Source organism: Trachinotus anak, unplaced genomic scaffold, assembly GCF_046630095.1.
Source record: "Trachinotus anak isolate AG129_WGS33_773 ecotype Australia unplaced genomic scaffold, CSIRO_AGI_Tana_v1 ptg000004l, whole genome shotgun sequence".
Classification (NCBI taxonomy): Eukaryota; Metazoa; Chordata; class Actinopteri; order Carangiformes; family Carangidae; genus Trachinotus; species Trachinotus anak.
The window spans coordinates 7403298-7419116 of NW_027273855.1; positions in this window are offsets into that span (position 1 = coordinate 7403298).

A 15819-nucleotide genomic window follows, 5' to 3' on the forward strand; every position below is an offset into this window, starting at 1 on the left:
CCACAGGAAGGGTTCATAATCAAAACCTGCCATCAAAATCCAAACAGTGGTGAGTGAATACTCCACATAATGAAAGACTGATTCACCAAAATGTGATCTTTGGCCTCTCACACCATCACAGACATGACACATGGGTAAACATACTAATATCACCTTTAAAGGAAGAGAAAATCTTTTTTTTTTTTAAAGTTACTGCAAGTCCAAAGTGCAAATGTGCTCAGAGTTGCCCAGGTTGAGGGCACTGACAAAGAACTGAATGTGAATAAAGATGAAAGAAAGTGAAAAGACTGAGGGAAAGCAGGAGTGTGGGAGCGCAGACATGTGAAGGAGGCACAGATGAAGGAGGTACAGAGGGCAGATTAAGTAAGAACAGAACTGGGCAGTGTGCCACCTTCTAGCCGCTGTTTTCTCTCCCTTCATTTTCATTTTCCAGTCCTCTTGCACGGGGAAAGAGCTGGAAATTCAGGGCTCGCCTCCTCAACTGAATTGGCTGAACTCTTTAAATGACTCATTCGTCTGGTTTCTGTGGAAACTAACCAAAAGAACTTGGTGACCAGAAATTTGCAAGCTGTACACCCAGAGGAGTAAGATGATTGCCGCCTATCCTATGCTAAAAATACAACAGTGCAGCTCTCTGGTAGTGGATGAATCTAGCCTGAAACGAAAGACGTTGCTGAGTTCAACTATATAAAAGTATCAAGCTTTGCCTGTGATGAAGCAAATACAGAGTTGATTCTTTTTCCCCTCCAGACAAGTGACCTTCTTTGATTCATGAACACTTGAATCTTGTTATGTGAAGCAGTTTCATTAACCTTGACATTCTTTGGATGAGTAACTAACTCACATTCCAGAGGAAGGGTAAATGATTAAAACTGCAAGTGGGGCCATGCTACTCTGTTCTGAGGTAGAAAAGTAGAAATGTTTATAAGATACAGTGTACTAAAATAAATGTTTCTATTCAGCTGTGTTGCAGACCAGAGCCCAGACTCATGGGCTTATTATGCCCAATCCATGCAGGACATCACTGAGGTGTGCTATATGACAGTTTCATGATTTTAACTGTTCATAATACTGTCTGCAGAAAGGAAAGGGACAAAAGCACTATCAATAGATTCTACAAAACTATAAATTTAGTTTCCAAAAATATCAATAAAAATACCAATGCTGGACAACTGTGTCTTTCACTTGTAAGCTATTCTTTTTTTTTTTTTTTTTTAAATGCAGCATATAGAAAGGTTGTTCTTTTTGACAAACAAACAAATTGTAGTCTATTGCAAATGTAAGGTGTAAAAATAAGCAATGTGGCGTTTTTAGCAGCACTCAGTGGCAACGAGGACCTATAAACTCCTCAAGGCCACAGACCCAGCTCCACCCTAACTTTTCTCTCCAACCTCACTCACACACCCTCCTGTCCACAGGCTCCATGGTGGCCCAAACATTTGTAGAGTGTAAGTGATAGAATGTACCTTCCTGCATTTTCAAAAGAGACATGAATACATGGCTAGCTAAGAAGCTACAATGACTGTTGATAAATATACTGCATTTATCCCACTCCAAACTACATGTTAACATCATATTGTAATATGCAACAAGCCTAAAACATGAAATAAAAAGCAAAGCTTAGCTATAAACTAAGCCAAAGGTCTAGCTTGTCAAGCTACTATTTATTCACTGATTTTACGCAGTAAGAACACCTTATATGTTTACTAATAACATGTTGTTTGCATGAATTAATGCATAAAACAAAGTGCTTTATAGCTAATAGAACAGATTATGTTTAAGCTAAATGCCTAATTCCCCTGTGTCTTTCACTTGTCACTGAAACTTTCTCATCACTAGCATCAAGTGAGACCACGCCATGAGCATCACTGTCCCCAGGACGGGTGTTTTCTGAGGAAACTTTTGGCAAAGATGCATTGACCACTGAATAGAGCACCTAACATAACAGACATCTTAATTTAGTAGTTCAAAATGTATTTAATGACAACAAAATATACTTTATCTACACAATACTACATGGTAAGTATTCACAATGAGTGGTGCGATTGATATAATGTTACAAGACTTAGGAGCTCAATTTTGCTATTACTACATAGCCAGTGGTAGCATTAACAGCTGTTTACGTATCAGTCCTGGCAAGTCGTTGCATTTACAGTAAAAGAGGTTATAATACACTGTCAGAGCAACTCTACTCTTCTTCAGGGCAGCCTGGATGCTACAGTGAGTTGCTCTCCGCCTTTGGAGACAGCTCTTGGTGGGTTGGTGAAGTTTGATGCTGAGCTGGCAACATTTCTTCTGGTAAGTGAACAGCTGTTAACACTAACGCTGGCTATAGTGATAGGAAAACGGATAATCTCCTTTAAAAACTTTATATATATTATACACGGCAGTACATGACAAATTAAATATGAGCCACCGTGTTTGTAGTCAGCAAATTATTTACGGAAAAAGCAGCAGCTGTAGAGCAGAGATTTTCAGTTAGCTCGCTGACATTAGTCAGAGTTATCTACAGCCTAGGCTACTACAGTAGACTGCTTGTGTCAAAAAAAAAAAAGAAAGAAAAAGAAAAAAAAACATTGTTAGTGTTGATCTTGAAGGATAAAGGCTTTACCTTTGCAAGACGTTGCTGTAGACATCACATAACACAGGTTGTAGCTCTATATCGACTTCTCTGGTTTTTAGCCCGGATGCTAGTGGCATTGCCCCAGAGAAAAACAGTAAATAAGTAAATGACAAATAAGTATTTGTGGTCAAAATATGTTGGTTCCTTAAAGTGTTTTGTTGTTGTTGTTGTTGTTGTTATTGTTTCTGTTGTTTGTCCCTGACTTTGAGCCGGAAGATGAGACTAATCATTTAGGAAGAGTGCCAAATAAGAGTGGGGTCATTTTGGGACAATCTGGAGAGAAATTTGGATTGAGCACAAAATATGTGAGTGTGAACCATGGCAGGAGCTTTGACAAATACTCCCTCACTCCCATATCCTCTCTCAAATAAATAGAATTTTTGGGGGGTTTTTTTGTTTTTTTTTAAAGAAGGGAGTTGTTTTTAATGCTCACAGTCTGATCTCAGGAAAATAAAAAGTTTGGTTGGAGCAATAAAATAAATTAAATCCACCATCAGATCTTGATGAGTTTTTCTTGACAGCCATGACGCTTTGTGCAGAGACCTCTTTGTGTCCTTATTAATTCTCTTTATTTAACCTTAGGTAATCCACTTACTGCAGGATGCTGTTGGACAGAGAGCTCTAATTATAGGGATTGTTTGGGAGAATTTTTTTGACGGGAGGAATTCCATCACAGGAAGGGAGAGTCCACATTTAAAGAGCTCCAAAGGTTGGAATGACCCTGTGTCATAACAGCATGCCCAGACAAACACAAATACACACACACTTACACACAGGTAAAAGACCCACACAAGCACACCTGCATACTTAATTTTCATGGTCTTTGCTAGCATACAAAAAGATCTATGTAACATGATCTTGATAGAGCCTTGGCTTGTTCCCCCATGTGAAATCTAAATCTAAACAGAGGGTGAGAACAAGGGAAAGGAAGAGTGTGACTCTGGGAACTAAACTACTGAGGCTTCTCTCTAATGATCAAGGGGATTTAAGAGGAAGACGAGGTCTTGATTGAGACCCAGAATGACTCATTGGTTAATATCTAGTGGTTTCCCACACAATAAATGAAAAGTGTATTTGTGATTTTGTTGGTTAATTACATCCTCCAACAGGGCTGGCTGGGAATATGTTCCCTATTCTGCCTCTGCACGGGATTTGTTGTAAAAGTCAGAAATGGGCATGCATTAAACAGTTTTGTGTGAAACCTTGTGCGTGGTTTGAGGACACTGGTTGAATTCTCACACAGACTCGGCCCCCAGGATGTTTACATTCCAAAATGACATTTCATGATCTGTTAAGGTGGGTGAATGCTTGCAACTAAAATTGCTGAAGATGAAAGGAACATCATGGTCATGGGTAATGGTAACTGATGGACCATCTTCATTGTTAAAGGAACCCGAACTGAAACGGGACACAGCTCTTGTTCATCCATCCATCACCCCCTCCACACCCTCACTTCTTACTGAGAACATCAACTTCCTGCTTTGGCAGGTCTGTAATTTTAAACAGTATGAAAAAAATAAATAGTTTTTCAAGAAGTATTTTTCTAATACTCATTTAATGTCGGTCTAAAATGTTAAATTCTTAACTATTATTTACTTAATTCTGCAAGACGTGATTCCAATTTGTGTAAAAATAGCTCATAATACTGAGCCACTGAGAATTAATGCTCAGTTCCACAGTCCAGCTATTTTTAGCCTTTTTTGGTTCATTGTTTTGGTACTCCAGCCCACTGAATTTACTTGAAGCACCCCTGTCTGCAAACTGTTTCTGTTAGCAAACAAAATACCAAGCCTCACGGAGAGAGAATATCGAACTTCCATTTGTCAGGTGGTAATGTAAGATGATAATATTATTCTGCTAGATTTGCATGTGTGTTTTCTTTTAACTAACATATTAGTCCAAACAATATCATAAGCTGATCAGCACATTTTTTTCTTTGTAGCGCCATTTGTGGCCTCAGCACCTCTATACTTTACTCCATCACATAGCCACATGGTGTTCCTTACCCAAACCTTAGGGTAAAATCATCTGTTCCCCAGCAGTGGATTGCATCTTAAAAGGTAGGCTACTTTCATGATCCAACTTCTATTCATTCCCACACACTGTGCCACTCACTCTGCCTTTCACTTCATCATGGCAAGTTGGGGAGGTGGGACTAGCTGGCCCTGAGACGAGGTTTAACAAATCACTGTTGTGTGATGGAAGTTAAGTGAAACACTGACAATCTCAACATAACTGCTCATAACGTGAGTAGAGGTTTTGTGAAGAAGGATTCAACTTCCGGGGGCCATGAGTGTGCAAAATGTAATGGCAAACCACCCGTTTTTGGGCTACTTCAGTCTGGAACAACATGGTTGATCAACAGACCAGATTTGCCATCCACTAACATGGCTCTAAAAGCTAAATGAATATAAGCTAAACAAAGGTGTGAAACACAGCTATTATGTGCATAGTGTAGGTATAAAAATGAAAACATGCAGTTAGACAACAACAAGTATATGTAAATACCTGCTGTATACTATATTTGTGGACTCTATGTTATTTGTTAGTCTTAAATGAACCTGTTATCAAGCACCAGACCTAGAGACAGGTACTCAACAGAATGTCAGTTCCCACGTCATTATGTTGAAACACCCAGTAAACCTGAGCAAATTTATGAGGCTTTGCTGTTGTTGGTGGTCGAGAGAGATTACAGAGTAGGATGGGCCTCTTATCCCCACCATTAAAACTGGTCTTTGAGAAATTCCTCGGTCTTAAAAGAAAACCCTCAGCATTCCTTTCAGGGAAGATGCATTCTCTTCAAAACCTTTTACTTGCCTATATATTCTCCAAGAACAACAAGCATTCAGAGGCTCACCTGACATCACTGTTTACCCTGGATGTTTTCGAGGTTTCGGATGTCAGTGGGAACAAGCTCAAAGACACAGAGAAAATGAGCAGCCATTAATCCCACTGGCTGGTGTTGTACAGTCGTGGGTCAAAGGTTAGGTTCATTCAGGGATCCTGTTGCACCGTGTGTACTGAGTCGTCATGGCAACACAGTGACAACAGAGATTGTAAACACTAAGAAAGATTGCTGAACATTGCAGCAAATAATGACTTTTGGAGTTTGTTTAGTTTTTGCAGAGTGAGAAGTCATAGACCAGCTGCTGGACAGCAGATGGAGAAGTGTGGATGGATAGTGATGCAACTTTTTTGTTTGTGTGTCATAAAGTCTCCTCCAAATGTATCCTTCACATGTGTGTGTGCTACCTCGTCTTTTTGTGTCTGTATTTGTATTCAATTGTGCATGACAGTCCATCTACAGTGTTAAAAGGAGCCGTCCAGCATCTGTCACCATAACAACACCTCCCCATAAAGTGCAGGGCCTTGACAACACTGTCACAGTCCTCTGCAGACCAGTCATGCAGACAGTATCTTAACTCCTGATGTAGATGCACACACACACACACACACACACACACACACACAAATTAAAGAACTTCTGGTCTTGAACTCCTCATATTACTAATATCTCCAAAATTCTTGGATGTTAATAGACATCTGAGTGTTTGGGATTGTAATTTATATTTGTGTGATTTGCGTGGGAATACCTGAGCTGGGTCAAATATCAACATCTATCAGCTAGGGTGGTAAACTTCCACCCCTTCCCCTATTCTTTAGCACATCCTCTGCAGTGGTGGGGTTGCTCCCAAGGGAGCCACTTTTAGCAATGACTAACAGACAGGAAGTGCCACAGTCTGTTCCTTCCTCCTGTAAGTGCTATACAGGATGTGCTGCTGGATTTCAACAAGGCAGCACACTCGTCTCTGACTTGACTTTCATTTCTCTGACAGATGACAGATAGTTGATAAGTGAGAAGGATTCCGTTGGGAAAGGCTAGTTCACACAGCTATTGATGCATTGCAAGTATTAGCACTTCACTCCCCCTTGTGCCCGAGCGGTTCTAGAGAGAACGAAAAATGTCTAGTCATATCTATTTCACAGTCTTTGCCAAACACATTACACAAGACACAAGACAGCAAATGAAATTCTTACAATGTCACAGCCTTGAGGGGAAAAAAATATCTACTGTTTTATAAATCTTAGCTTAATAATTGGGATCTAAACTATTTCCTTGATCCAAATCTCCAAAACAGCCCCACTAAGACAGCCAGTGCATGCCGACAAATTTTGGTAGTGTTAGGTCAAGCAGCAATAATGCAGTTCAGTGCTGAGTCTACAGAGTTCTTCCCAGCAGCTGGCTTATTTGGCCTCCGATTACTGTGATATGACCAAAAAAGGCCTTTCACTGTTCACTGCTACTGGGAATCCGGCCTTTATCTCTCACCCACATGGGGTTGGACTGTTGCAAAATGCTGCTAAAGGTCAACACGAGAGCTTTGGAGAAAAAAAAAGAACTGTGACAAATGAGGGAGATGGGAGGGGTCGGATTGTTTGTGTATGTACATGTGAGCATGTGATCTTTAGCTAAGTGATGAGACCTTTTGGACCTTTTAAACACATGTAATTATTAACTTATCTACCTGATGCAGTGCAGGTATGTGGGAACAAAACCTTTGCAAAGAGAGTTATTTTATCAGTCCTGGTAAACATTTACAGTCCTGGACCTTGACATGACAGCTACATTAGATATAGCAGTAACACATAAAGAGTTATAGGCTTAGCTGAGGTAATATAAAAACCTAGCGCTCATCTTTTCCTCTGGTCGATGCCCTCTCTAATCACACTGTGCAAACAAGTCCTTAATATAATGAGGAACAACTTCAAAAGAGTGTGTGTGAGAGAAAGGAAATGAATTTAAATTACAGTAGACAGCTTGATCACAGCCTCTTAAAGAGCATCAAACTTTCAGTCTTGGCCAAGATGCTGTGTTCTTACATAAGCAGGGTAAAGAGCACTCTGGTCTTCCTGTGATATTTGGGGCCAACTTTGTGCTTCTGAAAACACTCGGGACTCAGGCTATGTAAGGGAGACTCCCGCAGTGATCTCATTTTAAAGGTATCTTTTATTTTGGTAAAGTGAGCGCACGAAGCTGACCCTTTAATGTTTCATCCTGACTTCACCTAATCTGGTGAAGTCAGGACAAATCTTTGGGGAGTTGGCTCATCCCTGCATACCCTCAGTTTCTCATCCTCGTCCGTGCTCAATTTAAGTTAACGACAAGCCTTCCTTATAAGAGCAGAGAGGAGAATCCAGCTCGGTAGTGCTTCCTAACGGAGGAGAGTGAGAGGAATAACCCTGTGTTTAGTTAACTTCTGATGCAAATTATGAAAACAGATATGACAGCGTTAACGCTTCAGCTCTCTGGTTCAAAGCAAAGCAACAGACAATCTGACCCATTTAAAACCGCCAAAAACCAGAACCAGGCGTGATGGAAAAAAAGACAATAAAGAAAAGGAAGAAGCATATCACAATAATACTGCCTCTGTTTTTATCCAGTCTGTTGGTCCAGACGGAAATATCTTAATGACTACATGAAATGTTGTACAAACATTCCCTAATTACTTTGTTATTTTCATCTAGCACTTACATGAGTTTGACATTTTGAGTTTCTGTATCTCAACAGCAGTTTTTAGTGCTAAATCAAATTATACCATACTAACATGCGAAATGAAACATGCAAGCATTGTATAGGTAAATGTTGGGAGCGTCTTTTAACTCCAAGCGCTACTGTGCTGAAACCGCCATGAATTGACTTTTTTGGTCACTCGGGGGCAGTGGAAGCAAGCTGTAAACACAACCATGACATATTATCTCCATATAAAGTTAAATAATTGAGTTTTCACATCCAAGACGAAGAAAAAGCAAAATAATCATATATGGAATTACTTTTGTGTCCGTTTACCAAATAGAGGTCCAAATTTCTCTCTTCTTTCAGCTCTGTTTTGGTTTTTACCAATTCCTGAGGGAAGTATCTATCTTTAGCAGCTAAATGTTCCAACCAGCTAGTCGCCAACTTTGTCTGTCTGCTGTTTGGTGCTGAGCAGGTTTATCAGCTTTATCAGAGATGAGAGTGGATGAAAACAGTAAAGCTGGGAGTCATAAAACCAAAACAGTGAGCTGAAAGACACTAAAAAAAAAAAATCTGTAGAGCTGAGAGGAACAGCAAAGTTGGGTGATAGTTCTCTGTGGGTTTGTCACTACAAGTGATGCCTTCCACATTATACGTACATGTATATTTTATCCTTGAAAATATTTATTAGAGTAGCTTCTAGTGCAGCCTTACAGAGATGCAAGTGTGGTTTCACCTTTTTCCTTTTGCCTGAATGAAGACTGAAGACTCATTTGAACCCTCTCTGGCTGCTTGCCTCAGTCTGTATGATCTATTGTTAACTATGGTAAATATATTATCCCTATGTTTTGTTTTTTATTCATTCATCATCTCTACTGGACAGGATTATCCTGAATATATTTCTTTCAAACTGGTGACTCCAACATGGAAACATGGAAACATGGAAATCCTTTAAATCCCCAAATTGGCACCCACAGCTTTCCATTATACCATGAACAACACACACAAAAGGACATTTGTCTAAACATTCAGTAACACAATGTTTTATGGGACCTCACCCAAAATCAAACTGACAATGCAGCCAATCTGAAAATAATCTGGAGACTAAGAGCTGGATAATGCCCAAACCTTAAACTGAGATCACTGTCTGCTGTCTCCAGACTCAACAAAAAGCCTGGGCATGTTAGACAACAGCAGAGTAACAAGTCAAACAAATAAGATATCAAACTGAATCAGTTGGGTCTTACTACTGTGGGTCTTTTGGCAACAACTGAAGGACTGAGAAGAACAAAAGCCCTGTATTCCCCTCTGAAAATTCTAAGTTTGATTATTTGTACCCACAGTTAATAAAGTTAAGATTGCATGACGTACACCTATCTCAAAGAGTGTTAGTTTGTCACTTAATGAAATAATAACAGGAATGTTTGGGAAAGCTTTCCAAAAGGATGACGTCAGTTTGTATAACCCAGTACCTTCCTCCCAAAGACCTCACTGTATGATACTATAATCCTACAAGCTTTTCTTGACCTGAGGGGTTCACATGGTATGTGTGTGTTCACAGGTGATGTAATCCATAAACATGGCAATAATCTCATCAGCCCCAAAAATATTTAAACTTACCACTTTTAACTTGAACTTTTCTGGGGATAATAGATGGTCTTATCTGGCTTTGGGGTATTTTTGGTGGGTGTGTCAGGAGCAGTCGAAATTAAGACTTAAATCACAGATAAATAAATGAATTAATAAAATAAATGGGACATCTAATTCCTCAGTGTGCTTATGCATGTCTTTTGTCACCTCAAGCAGAATAAGAATCAAACTGACATTTCCGTGAGCCGGACCTCTGGAAAACCTCATGAGACCTGTTTGCTTGCCAGGCTTGTGAAAAGAAAGTCTGAGAAAGGGGAGGGGAGTGGAAGACAGAGGTGGGAGAGACGAGATGGAGAGAGGTAAGAGTGTTTGTGAATGTGTTGAGATAATGGAAGATGTAATTGTGGAAGCTGTTAATTAAAATGGCTTATTGCCAACCTAAGCCTTTCAGTTGAACCGCTTCATATGGTGCGGAATGAAACGGCAAATAAGTTGTATCTCTGCAGGGAATCACTGTAAGCCAGCGTTATAGTGATATGCTGTCAGAGCATGTGAAAGTTAATGTGCTTAAAGGAACAGCATCGCTGAAGCTCACTAATTCACTTGTTTTTAACCATGCTAACAGCTCTAAGCAGGGCAATGTCTTTGGATTGCACATTAAACCTGCAATAAAAGAGTTTTTTCTTTTTTTTTTTCTGGCCCAGTGGGGTCCATGGAAACAAACTGTGAACACAATATTCACATACATCATCACCTTTTATGTTGATATGGCAAACTTGTTAGCAAACAGTTGCCTGTACAATCAGTAGTAATTTGGAGTGGGATTTCTGGCCACATGGCAAACATATTCACTCTCTTTTACCTCTGTTTTTGGTCTCTACCAATTCCTGACATGAGCTTAGCATCTGTGTCCACACTCCTGTGCAGTCAGGCCTTTGGGAAAAATATCTGGTTTTCAGCTGATCCATATTCACCAGCTAATCACTAACAGTGTCTATCTGCACCATTTCAAAATTCATGCTATAAATATTATTAATGTAGCCTATATATTTTACTATGGATATTTCATAGGCTATATATTATACATTTCCAGAAGATTTATAGATGTGATAATATTATATCACCTAATAGGCGATACATATGGCAACATCACTCACATTTCTTTATGGGTTTGGGTGTTGGTCTTTTTACATTAGGTAAACATTCAGGTCAGAATTTCACCTAAAACTAATGACATATGCATCAGCTTATCAGCTCTACTTCTTTCTTTACCGCAAATTAGTAAACGCTGGTGTGCTAAAGATTATTGTGTTGTTGTTATTATTGTCGTGGCGTTATGTGCTGTAAGTCTTTTTTCTCTCCAGGTGCAGAGCAGTTAAGCTCATTGTCACCTTGTCATTTTTCTGTTTTTGAAACAACGAAATTCCATTCATACAACCCAAAGAAAAATAGTTCTAGCATGTAACAGGATAGTTGTTTTACTGTATCCAGTCTAGATGTGAGGCTAAGTTAATCACTCACTCTAGCTCTGTAGTTAACGCACAGACATGAGAGTGGTATCAATCTTCTCACTGAACTCTCAACAAAAGATTACCCAAAATGTTAAATTATTAGGCTACTGCAATAAATACGCACACAGACAGTTTTTCAAGCAGCTGTCCTTGGTATTGTATCCTTATGTAACCCTGTGTTAGCTTACAATATCAAAGCAAATTTCTGTGTGGCCATACAGGTCAAGTCTGAGATCATCTCCTGCTATCATGCAGTAGCCAAATCATTACCTTAATCATTCTGTTTGTAATCCTGTCAGAGGTTGTAGGAACTCATATTCTTGCATTTAAACGTCATATAAGTTCATGACTGCAAAACTAATGAGTGCCTCTATCTTACATTTTAATGTGGTGATAAATCAGCTTTATCTGGTCGTTCTTTGTCAAAGGACAAATCCTCCCTCAATCGTGCACAGGGTTCCTTCTGCAGGGTTTCAAACAATGACGGTACAGGAAATAACTCCATCTAAGAATGACCAGTATGTCATTAAGTGTTTTCCAGGGGCAAGATTAATATTGTTTATTTGAGTTTGATTCAAAAAAATCAAATAATACAAAGGTCACACTGTATCCTTCCAACCAAACTCTAATACCACGATATTTTATAAAGCCTTTAGAACAATTTAGCTAATTCATTTGTCCTGCATGCACAGTAAAACGATGCAGACAATATGCCTCTTTCAGTGCTTGGCCATAGCAAAGCCTGGCTTGCTCAGAGGGGGTAATGCGGTCAGGGGAGTCTGAATTTCTGAAAACCCTTCAGTTTGAGTTCAGCAAGGAGTCTTTCTGAGCGGAAGATAAGAGATGATTCTGCCAGAAACCAAACAGTGATCCTACTCAAATCAAGCCGTGTTTCACTCAAGAGAGATAATTACACTGGCATCTGCAGCCAGTCACCAGTGGATGTAGCGCCTCGTTAAATGTTCAGTGTATTCTATTTGTTCTGCCTCTGAGACAGAAAAATTATGATTAAGAGAACATTTGTGAAAAAAAAGGAAAATGTACAATGCCTCAATGCAGTATTGACAGTGGAACAACCTGGAGACACAACTTCAACATACAGTACAGTGCATACAGGAAGTATTCAGACAGTACTGTGTAAACAGTGCTGCATTATCACAGTATAAAGTCGTTATGCTGAACGTCCAGAGCAAACATCTGCTATTCAGACATCCAGCACACATGGAGCATTCGCATTAATATGGAGTTGTGTTTGTGGTTGCCCAGTATCCGTAGGAGTTATGTCCATATTGGATGATTCAGCACCTCTTGATTCACATCCAGCAGCAACATACTGTGGAGTTAGTGTGTGCTTTATGCAGGTGACGGAGTTCACATCCCATCGACGACTCGCAGTTGATGTTAGCCTTTTTATTAACAGTAACCACCATCTGTACCTGAGAAACTGAGAATTTAAAAAAATAATAAATAAATAAACACCATTGAATATAATCTGGGGCGAATATTACATCCACAGATTGTAAGTGAAATATTCTCTCTCCTGTTACACAATGTTGACAAAGGCTTCATACCAAAAGTCGCTCATTAGCTTAGCATATGTGTCAACACTGCTCTGCACCCAGGCCTGTTAAATTCTCCATTGTCCACATCATTGAAAACAGCTTCCTACTGCATCTGGACATGAGGTTGATGACAGTGATGAGAGTGACTCAAAACAGTAAAGCTGCAGGCTATAAAACCAAAAATAATGATCTGAAATATGCAAAAGAAAAAAATATGGAGGGATTATGGTGCTGGGTGATGATTCGCTGAACCTCTTACATCAATTGTAGTCATTTGATTCAACAATAGCTTCAGTGTCACGCAAGTTTATTTACCAAGAGTACACAGTGCCAGAGCTGACGAGAGGACAGCTGTTGCACTTCCTGCTACCGTTCATTCAACCTCCATCACACCTCAACACATCTTCATTTTTTACTCCCATCATCATAACATCAGGTATAATACACCGTCATTTATTGTGTAGCCTTTATGAGGAGATCTAAATACAGACAAGCTGATGATGGAAACTTTATAGGTTTTATATGAGCTTAATTATGAGCTGTTATTGAAATGGTCCAAGGGAGAATTTATTTGGGAGGTGATGACACCGACATGGTTGCATTTTTGAATCACTATTACTCTTTAAAAGATCACTCCAGGCTGAGGTTTAGTCTAGCTTCATCTAAATAAGGTTTCTGGAATTGTGTCTCTACATGACAGGCCTCTGCTGAAGTTCATGTTGGAAAGAGAGTAGTGGGGAAAAAATGACAGTGTCAAAACCACTCTGGGAAATTTTCCACAAAAGAGGTAGACACATAGCCTCCATACACATGTGGTCTATTCATAGCACAATAGTTTATGTGAGTCAATCTCACTTCCAGGTTTTTTGGTCTGTCATCTCACAAGCAGATGAGAGATAAAGACACAGGGAGGGGCACCTCTGTCATTGATTAAAAGCTCTAGATTGACCAGATAACACATATGTCTACCAAGTTACAGCAGGTATGTACAGTAAATGGCAACTAAACTTTCACAATCACAGTCAATACACTGTACTTTTTTTGTTTTGTTTTATTTATCTGATGTTACAGAAAACGATCCAAGATCTGACCGTCTTCTTCATTATCACAGAACTGAAGAAAGTGTCTATTCTCATCAGAAACCGTAACAAAAGCTTTAGGCACCAAGGTCCAGTCCAGTGTTTAAAGTGCAGTCAAGCTTAACAAAGCCACCTTCTGTACAGCATAAATCACAGCATTATCAGTGTAATTAAAGGTCCATATTGTGTAAAGTAAGATTTCCATGTCTTTTTTTGATTAGAAAGCAGATCCAGGTTCTATATACTGTGAAGGTATCAAAGCACTCAGTCCACAGAGAAATAAAGAGCCTGAATCGTTAAACTGAGCCTTAAAACTAGTCGAATTCTGACTGGCTCTTACTAGAGCTCCAGAGAGAAGCCTGAGAGAAGAGATGTAAAACTACACTGAGATGGTTTGTGGTACTTAAAACCACAAAGATATCTTCTTATGGATATCAACACTTAAAATAAAACACAGGAAAAATATAAAAACAGGGGACCTTTAATGAGTTTGTCTATGCTATGAAAACATATTAACATATTATATTTGTATATATAATACAACTTATCTGTATTAGTGTCATTTGGACAAATGTCAGAACTCCAAGAATAAAGATGTTGTTTCCTGTCTGGTACTGATGTGTAATTCTGATGTGTATTATGCTTTCAAGCGTTGTCATGACAATGAACAATGAATGGGAAGTGCTGTACATGTAACTGTCTTGACTAAAATTACAAAACACATTAGTTGACTGGGTGAATAATGGATTGCCTTCTCAGTCAAGTAACGTTTTTTCTGTCACAGTTAAATTAACTTCCCTTTTTCTCTTTTCTGACAGCTGATAATGGGCCCAGTGTATGATTAGCCAGACAGAACCCGTAATGGTCTGGAGGGAGGACTGACCAAAGGCAGGTCCTGTCAAAAAAATAAAATAATTTTAAAAAATGAAATTAAAAGAAAGAGAGCGAAGAGAGGAAAAGAAAAAATCCAGGGTGGTGCATTAATAAAAACCATATCAAACTAACAAGTCTGCGGTAGTTAAGGTCCTGCAGCTACTGCTGGAATGTCTGGGGGAGTCACTGTTGTCAAAACAATGATTGAACTGTTTGGGAGTTACTAAGACTTTCAGGCTTTGGTTTTGATGACCAGAAGGAAAAATCTGTGAAGGAGAAAGAAAATCCTCCTCGGCCGGTGTACTTTTCTACTTTTCTTCTCTCTCTCTCTGCCTCTTCTTTCACATTTACCCTCATGTGCACACAGATTTGCACCCCTATAAACACAATTATGTAGAATCCCCCTTTCAGACATTTGCGTGCACACAAACACGCACCTCGTCCTTCAGAAAACAAGGCAGACAAAGAGATAATGGTGAAGTTTTGGGCAAAACAGAAAGTCAGTGAACCGGTTGGACGTGGCAATGAAAGTGTGACAGTCACACATGAAATAGTGGTGTGATTGATGTGTTAATATTCTGGTGCAGGTGCACACGCAGACAGAAACTTAACTATCATATGGAAACAGAAATAAACGTGACAACCTTGTGACACTCAGCAGCTGTTATCACATCAGTTCGGTATCGCTCCAGTCTTTGAGTTTAAAAATCAAAGCATAGGAGAACATACACAGACTTATTTCTATGAAATATATGTGGAGTGAATGCCCATAAACGTGACAGCACAAAGTAACTTTTAAAATAATGAATATTAATAAAGTCAAGTGGCCGAAAAGCCTAAAGCACCTTCAATTATGTAGATTATTTCTTTGTTTATTTCAACATATAATCTATACTTATAATGAATTCATTCATTTAATATAGTGAATGATGAGCAGAGGTTCAAACACACTAAAGGAAACTTAACAGACTCGGCAGCATTAACGGAGAGTCTCTGCTTTCATCCTGCTCATAGCTTTGCCTGCACTGCTCCCTAGTGACTCCCCGGTGTCATCAGAATGTGAAGA